Below are 8,323 nucleotides of genomic sequence, written 5' to 3'. Positions count from 1 at the left end.
GTCCTCCTCTTGGTCTTGCTCCAAAGAGTCACCCTCTCTGGATTCTTCATGATCTTGTACAGTGGAGGGGATCTCTTCATGAAGCTTGGCCAATTTGCTCCATAGCTCCTTTGCATCTTCAAACTCTCCAATTTTGCAAAGGATGGTGCTTGGCAATAAATTGACCAAAAGCTTGGTCACTTTGTCATTGGCCTCGCACCTTTGGACTTGCTCTTGGCTCCACTTGCTCCTCTTGAGAACTTTGCCCTTTGAATTTCTTGGAGCCTTGAAGCCTTCCATTAGAGCAAACCATTGCTCTATCTCCATCATAAGAAAATTTTCGATTCTTGATTTCCAAGAATCGAAACTCGTAGAAGTGTATGGTGGAGCCACCCTTGTGTCAAATCCAAGCCCATCTTGGAATTGCATCTTGAAGTTGAGCTTGATAAAGTCTTGAACTTGAAGAATTTGCTCCAACTTCTTCACCCTCTAGCTTTTCTTGATATGCTTGACCCTTCCGGCGATGATTCCGGTGAAGAGCGGCCTTGCTCTGATACCACTTGTTAGGACCAAAAGTAGCTAGAGGGGGGGTGAATAGCTCGTCGCGTTCGCTTGGTGCGCTTCGTTGCTTGGCGTTGCTTGTTTCTTCTTGGATGTGCAGCGGAAAATACAGAAACAAACATAAAACGCTAACACTAGGATTTTACTTGGTATCCACCTCACAAGAGGTGACTAATCCAAGGATCCACACCAACGCACACACCCTCCACTAAATAAAACCTCCTTTGTGGTAACTACCAAGGGCGGAGAAGCCCTACAAGACTCAATACAAGAAGAAAGGGAAGGAGTACAAGAAATAGAAGCTTACAAGCTTTACAATGAGTACAAACCCTAACCCTAGCTTCTCTTCTTGGCTTTGATCCGCCTCTTGACTTGGAGAGCTTCCAAGATCCTTCAAGAACTGGCGATCTGAGCTTTGTGAGTGCTGTGGAGGAGCTGGCGAGAATCTGAGAAGTTGTCGTTAAAGTTCTGCCGAAGACCACGCTCGCCTGCGGCTTTAAACCCGACGCAACGGTCGGATCCCGATCGATTCGAATGTTCCGAATCGATCGGGGAGGCTTTGGATCGATCCACGGATCGATCGAGCGCTTATCGCGAAGCGCTGGATCGATCCACGGATCGATCCGGCGCTTATCGCGCGAAGCAGATCGTCCTCGATCGACTGATCGATCGGGACCTCGATCGATCCACGGATCGATCCGAGCTTCGATTGAAAGAATGCGGATCGATCCACCGATCGATCCACATCTGGATCGATCCACGGATCGATCCGGCGCTATTTTGCCCAAAACCAAGTCCCAAACCTCCTCACCAACATCCGGTCAACCTTGACTGTTGGTACATCATGCCTCGCATCTGGTCACTCCCTTGACCTGCTAGGACTCCCCACCAAGTGTCCGGTCAATCCCTTTGACCCACTTGGACTTTTACTCGTCGTGCCAAGTATCCGGTCACTCCATTGACCTACTTGGACTTCCACTAGATGTCTGGTCAACCTTGACCCATCTGGATTTCCTTCCTTGCCAAGTATCCAGTCAATCCCTTTGACCTACTTGGACTTCCCAACACCAGATGTCCGATCATCCTTGATCCATCTGGATTTCCTTCCTTGCCTGGCTTCACTCACCAGGACTTTCACCTAGCTTCACTCACTAGGGTTTTCCATCTGCCTAGTTTCACTCACTAGGACTTTCACCTGGCTTCACTCACCAGGACTTTCACCTAGCTTCACTCACTAGGACTTTCACCTGGCTTCACTCACCAGGACTTTCACCTAGCTTCACTCACTAGGGTTTTCATTCTGCCTAGCTTCACTCACTAGGACTTTCACCTGGCTTCACTCACCAGGATTTCCTTCTGCCTAGCTTCACTCACTAGGACTTTCACCTGGCTTCACTCACCAGGATTTCCTTCTGCCTAGCTTCACTCACTAGGACTTTCACCTGGCTTCACTCACCAGGATTTCCTTCTGCCTAGTTTCACTCACTAGGACTTCCTTCTGCCTAACATGCCAGTTAGGACTTCCCAGTCAAGTATCCGGTCAACCTTGACCTACTTGACTCTTCTTCGATTGATGTCTTATTGTCAAACATCTAAACCCTAACCAAGACTCAACTTGGTTAACCAGGTCACCCTTGACCTGAGGGATATTGCACCAACAACAACAACAAGCGTTAGTCGATCGACTAACGACACAGCCTGTAACATTGGCGGTCGGTAGATGAGCGGGGCAAGAAGACCGAGCAGAGTAAATTTTCGTATGGGGGCAGAACAAAAGGCCGATCGGAACGCAGGGGGAAGCGCCGCCCACGTCGATCCCCTTCCATCGCGCCTTGTTCCAAACCCCCTCAGAAATAGCCCAGGCGTAGGGGTGTCAAAAATGAACCCAACCCGACGACCCAACCCGAGTCGACCCGAAAAAAATCAGGTTCGGGTTGGGCATTTTCGGATTCGGGTCGGGTTCGGGTTGGAGGGTTGGAGGGTTAAATATTTTCGGGTTGGGTCGGGTCGGGTTCGGGTTGACCCGGGTTGACTTAAATATAGGGTTTTGTGGGGTTAAATCAAATTTTATTTTAAAAATTTAGATGTTTTTATGTATATTAATATCATGTTTGTATGATAATGATGGAGTATTGAGATAAAAGTGAAGAATTATAGGGAAAATATCCCAAAAAAGTCGTTTTGAATCGCATTTTTGGGTTATATGGGTCGGGTTCGGGTTGATCGGGTTGGTCGGGTTCGGGTTCGGGTTTAGGTGTTTTGGGTTGAAGTCGGGTTCGGGTCGGGTTCGGGTTGGGTTAAAAAAAATAAAAAAAAAATCCAACCCGACCCAACCCGACCCGACCCACCCGAATTGACACCCCTACCCAGGCGAATCATGAACGGGAATCGTCCTCCGATGAGGTCCACATTCAAGACGCACGAAAGGGCAAGGCGCCCCGAAGTAGCGCATCGCCCGAACGGATCAACCGGCAGTGGAGATCTTACAAGACCCTCTGCCCAAACACTATACTCCGCTGGCGATCGGGACGTACAACGGATCGACCGATCCAGATGATCATCTGGATCGGTTCGATAATGAAGCCACTCTGCACCAGTATACAGACGGAGTGAAGTGTCGAGTCTTTATCACTACCCACTCTGGATCGACGCAGCGTTGATTTAGAAGATTGTCGGACGACTCAATAAGCAGCTTCAAGAATTTCCGAGCTGCTTTCTTTCATCACTTCACCAGCAACCGACGCTATCAAAAGACAAGCATCAACCTCTTCTCCCTGAAGCAAGGATCGAAAGAAACACTCCGAGCATACATACAACGTTTCAATCAAGTATTCATGGGCATCCCCTCAGTCTCATCCGAGACAATGATGAACGCCTTCACTCAGGGGCTTGTCGAAGCAGACTTCTTTCGATCGCTCATTAGGAAGCCGCCCATGGACTTCGACCACATGCTCAAGATGGCCAACAAATATATAAATATAGAAGAAGCCCAGGCGGCAAGGAAGAAGGAGACGCCGGTCGAGCCTATCCCGGCGCCCGAGCGGCGATCTGTGAACAACCACCAACCACCCAAAGGGCCAAGAGCGGAGGGAGCCAACCACACTAGGAGGCTAGAACGCATGTCGTGCAGTATGTGGCCTCCGGTCGACCGAAGATGACAAGAGGCAAGGTATGGATACCCATGTTATGCTCCTTTCACCGGTCGTCGACGCACAACACGTGCGATTGCTACGATCTGACACCGATCGATAGCCGACCGACTCCAAGAGGATACCACCACCGATCTCCTTCTCCCGATCGACGACAAAGGCATCTATCCACCGGGCGACGAGAAGACGAGAGAAGGGTGTCCGAGCGGCACCATCAACATCAGCGGAGGGATGACACAGATCCCTCCCGAGTCCCGGCCGAGTGAAATAGGTCCTCCGCTCGGGAAGAAGAAAACAGAAGTAAGGCACCCTGGGGGGAGATAGGCATGATTGTCGGAGGACCAACCAGCGACGACTCCAACAGAGCCAGGAAGTCGTACACTCGACGGCTGGAGATCCACACGGTGGGAAGCAGCGGGGAGAAAGCCGAAGGACCTAAGATCAGCTTCGACTCCAACGACTTGGAGGGAGTGGAGATCCCTCACGATGACGCGCTGATCATTCAAGCGGTAATTGCAAATTACACTATTCACTGAACTTTTGTTGATACAGGAAGTTCGGTGAACATCATTTTCAAGAAGACGTTCGATCAATTACAAATTGATCGGAGCGAGTTGCTGCCCATGACAACTCCACTCTACGGCTTCACAAGCAACAAGGTACTACCTCTCGGACAAGCCCGACTGGCCATCTCGCTCGGAGAGAGCCACTGAGGAAAACCAGGACCATAAACTTCATCGTGGTGGACGCACGGTCAGGCTACAACGTCATTCTGGGCCAACCGACCCTCAATGAATTCCGGGCAGTGGTGTCTACCTATTGCCAAAAGATCAAATTCTCGGTGGACGACCATGTGGGTGAAGTCAAAGGCGATCAGCTGGCCGCTCAACGATGCTACGTTGAGATGGTCAAGACCGAAGCAAAAAAGCGCTAGGAAGAATCCGTGCTTGGAGGTGAACGTCGTCACCAAGAAACTCCATAGGTTGGTCTATGAAGAAAAGGAGGAGCCCAAACTCACTCAGGCCAGGCGGTGGCCACCATATTAATTGTGGGTGATCGGTAAGCTAAGAAGAATGCAAAGCAGCTGATTAGCACGGATCAGCTCCAACCCTACCGAGCAGGATGAGAGGTGCGCGAGTGAATACCATGTATTTTTGTATATTTCCTAAACGCAGGGCAAAATGTTAATAAAAAGCGAAGGCCTCTTGAAATGTGTCTTCACCAACGGTCGAGCGGTGGTCTTAAACTCTTATCTCCACAACGGTCGAGCAGTGACCTTAAACTCTTGTCTCCACCAACGGTCGAGCGACGACCTTAAACTATTGTCTCGAGCGGCAACATTAAACTCTTGTCTCCACCAACGGTCGAGCGGCGACCTTAAATGCTTATCTCTATCAACGGTCGAGCGGCGACATTAAACTCTTGTCTACACCAATGGTTAAGCGGCGACCTTAAACTCTTGTCTCCACCAACGGTCGAGCGGCGACCTTAAACGCTTATCTCCATCAACGGTCGTGCAGCGACCTTAAACTCTTGTCTCCACCAACGGTCGAGCGCCGACCTTAAACTTTTGTCTCTACCAACGGTTGAGCGGTGACCTTAAACGCTTGTCTCCATCAGTGGTTGAATGGCGACCTTAAACTCTTGTCTCTACCAACGGTCGAGCGACGATCTTAAACCCGATTATATAACAACGGTCGAGCGGTGACCTTAAACCAGGGTCTACAGTAACGGTTGAGCGACGACCTTAAACCCAGGTCTAAAGCAACGGTCGAGCGGCAACATTAAACCTAGGTCTACAGAAATGGTCGAGCGGCGACCTTAAACCCGGGTCTACAGCAACTATTGAGCGGCGACCTTAAACCCAGTGTTTGTCTAATCTCCCTCAACGGTCGAGCGACGACCATAAACCCGTGGCTTAGTGAGCGGGCAAGCGTCGATGAATAGCCGACCGTGAACCCGGGCTGCTCAAAAGCTCGAAGTCTTCAAAATATAGTGACCGTTCAACACTATTCATCAAGATAGTCTTAGGCCTGATCGGAAGTTCGTGGAATCATGATGGAACTCTGAATACAAAAGAGATCGGTTGGTTGGATAGACTAATCGTGGACGATCGAATGCATGAGGCCATAAGTTCATGCAATGCTCAAAGAATAAAGGGAGTCAAAAAAATGTGCAAGGAAATAAAGCTTGTCCGAACGGATAAGCATTCATTCAGACTTCAAAAATTTCATAGAAATTTTACAAGGACGCTCGACCTCACTCAAGGTAGTCTAGGGCGTCGTCAGGCAGAGACACCATAAGTTTATCCCGGCTGATAATGTTGCTGGTCAGAGCTTCCGGCAGGTATCCACCTTCTCTAAGCTGGTCGATCATTCCGTCGATCGCCAGGTCGAACGGGCGGAGTGCCCGGTCGGCAACTTTATCTTTGAATGCATCCGAGCGGATATAATTCATTTTCATTGCCTCGAACCGACCGGCCTCGGCATCTTGATAGGTCTTCAATGTCGCTCGGGAGGCCTCTAGCTCATCGTTCGCGATGGCCAGTGCAGTATCTTTGGCGGTGAGTTGGCCGCGAAGGGCAGCTTCTTTGGACAACCGACTGTTCCGCTCAGTGACCAGGAAATCTTCAGTTTCCTTGAGTTTTTGGGCGAGGGCTCGAGCCTCCTTATTCTTCAGCTCGTGGTCTTCGAGGGTTCGATTCTTTCTCGCATTGGCCGACTCGATTTTATTGTCGAATGTGGTGACCTGTTTATTGAGCCGAGCTAGTAGGATGGCCTGCCCTGAACTCTTTTTCTGCTCGGCCTCGAGCAGTTTGGTGCTCTTCGCCAAATCGACGGGTAGTTTGGCCACCTCAACATTCGGCTGCTCTTGAGTGGCGAAGGATTGGCCACTCGACGCCTTCATTTTCTTCACTTCCTCCTCCAAAAATGTGAGCCTGTGGCACATGTCCAGGCTCTCCACTCAGTACTGCAAACAAAGCGAATATAAGTGTCGATCGAAAATCAACTATGAAAATGCGAAACTTACCCCAGTAGACATTTTGGTGTGGTTGTCCGCTAGCGCCCCAGGAGGCATTATCGCCGCACGGGTTCGGGCGTCCGCCCATATTTGGGCGAGTGCCCCTTGGATGATGATTTGGTGCTCCAAGGCTCGTGATGAAGCGTCTGCCGACTCGCGCCACTCTTCGGTCGGTAGGTGGAGAATCGTCGTGATATGACGTTGGGCGCTCAGGGTCGATTGTGCAGAAGTAGCGTGTCCGGGCGGCCTGGATGAAGACGTCGGACGGATGCCTGACTTCTGGGCCTTCGCTTTTGGTGGCAGGAAGGCCACCGGCGGCGCGCAGACTGTTCCCTGAGGTAAACCGGACATGGAGGGGGTCTGATCCGACGACTTGGGAGCGGTGGACTCTTGGACAAGAGATGGGGTCCACGTCTTGACTCGTTCAGCGGACTACACGCCCGAAGTGGCGGAGAGCGATGAAGGCTCCGCCTAACGCCTCTTGCGCCTGATTAGTGGCTCGACGGAGGAGGCTGAGCCCCAAGCCCCCTCAATCTCGGCGACCGGCTACAGTTCGAAAGTAGGTTGGCAGCCACCGGTCGCTCCACCACTTACCAAGGCGGGAGCCGTTTCACTCTCATCCTGCGGCTCTCTTTGGGAGCCGACCGACTGTAGGCCACAGCTCTCCAATTCTTCTACAGCGACCACATTGATCGCAACGTCCGCAAGCTTCGCCTTGCCGGCCAGACGTGCGCGAAGCATGACTTCAGCTGCAAAAAAGGAAGAAAAATCAATTAGAATCAAAGGAAGGAGTAAAGAGGTTGCATACCTAGGTTGAACGGAAGTCGAGTGCGGATCAGACTCAAGCTGAAGATATAAAGGACACCCTGCAACAGCAGCTTGTGGATGTCATACTTCTGACCGGCCAACATCGCAGCTGTGTTGAGGTAGTCCGATCGGCTCTTGTACTTCTTTAATGGAGGCTGAGTCGTCATGTCGAGTTGTTAGGAGGAGGGAAAGTCCGACCGCTTGGGAAAGCGCACAAAAAAGAAGAAAAAGAAGTACTTCTTTAGTGTTTGTTGGAAGTTGGCATTTTATCAAAGAAAATCAAGCCCGCTCAGGCTTGGAAAAGGGAAGTCCCCGACTTGAAAGATTTGGGATAATAAAAGTAATGAAAGAGCCGAGGAGTAAGTGGAATGTCATGTATGTGAAAAAGAACCACCACCCCACACAGTAGCTGAAAAGAGTTTGGCACCAGTTGATGGATGGAGACTCGAAACTTGTTTACACATTGCGAAAAAAGGGGTGGATGGGAAACTGCAGACCGGCAGTAAAATGGTCCCTAAAAAAGCAAATACAGTCAGGCGGAGGGAAATTTGGTCGATCGGAAGGAAATGGAAGAACAACTTCATATTCGGGAGGAAGCTCAAAAGCGGCTTTCAGACTCTCAGCATCACTGCATCAAACCGAGACTCGATAGAGGTGTACAGGGCCCCGAGATGTTGGCGGGACACTGCGAGGAACTTGTCATTGCAAAATAAAGAAAGGTAGAGATGCGAAGGAAAGAAAACCTATGGGCGGAATTGTCACCGGAACACTGAGACGCCGAAAAACTCGAGGACAAGGAAGAACAG

This window comes from Zingiber officinale, chromosome 8B (genome assembly GCF_018446385.1).
Source record: "Zingiber officinale cultivar Zhangliang chromosome 8B, Zo_v1.1, whole genome shotgun sequence".
NCBI lineage: Eukaryota > Viridiplantae > Streptophyta > Magnoliopsida > Zingiberales > Zingiberaceae > Zingiber > Zingiber officinale.
Note: the sequence above shows the minus strand (reverse complement) of the source record.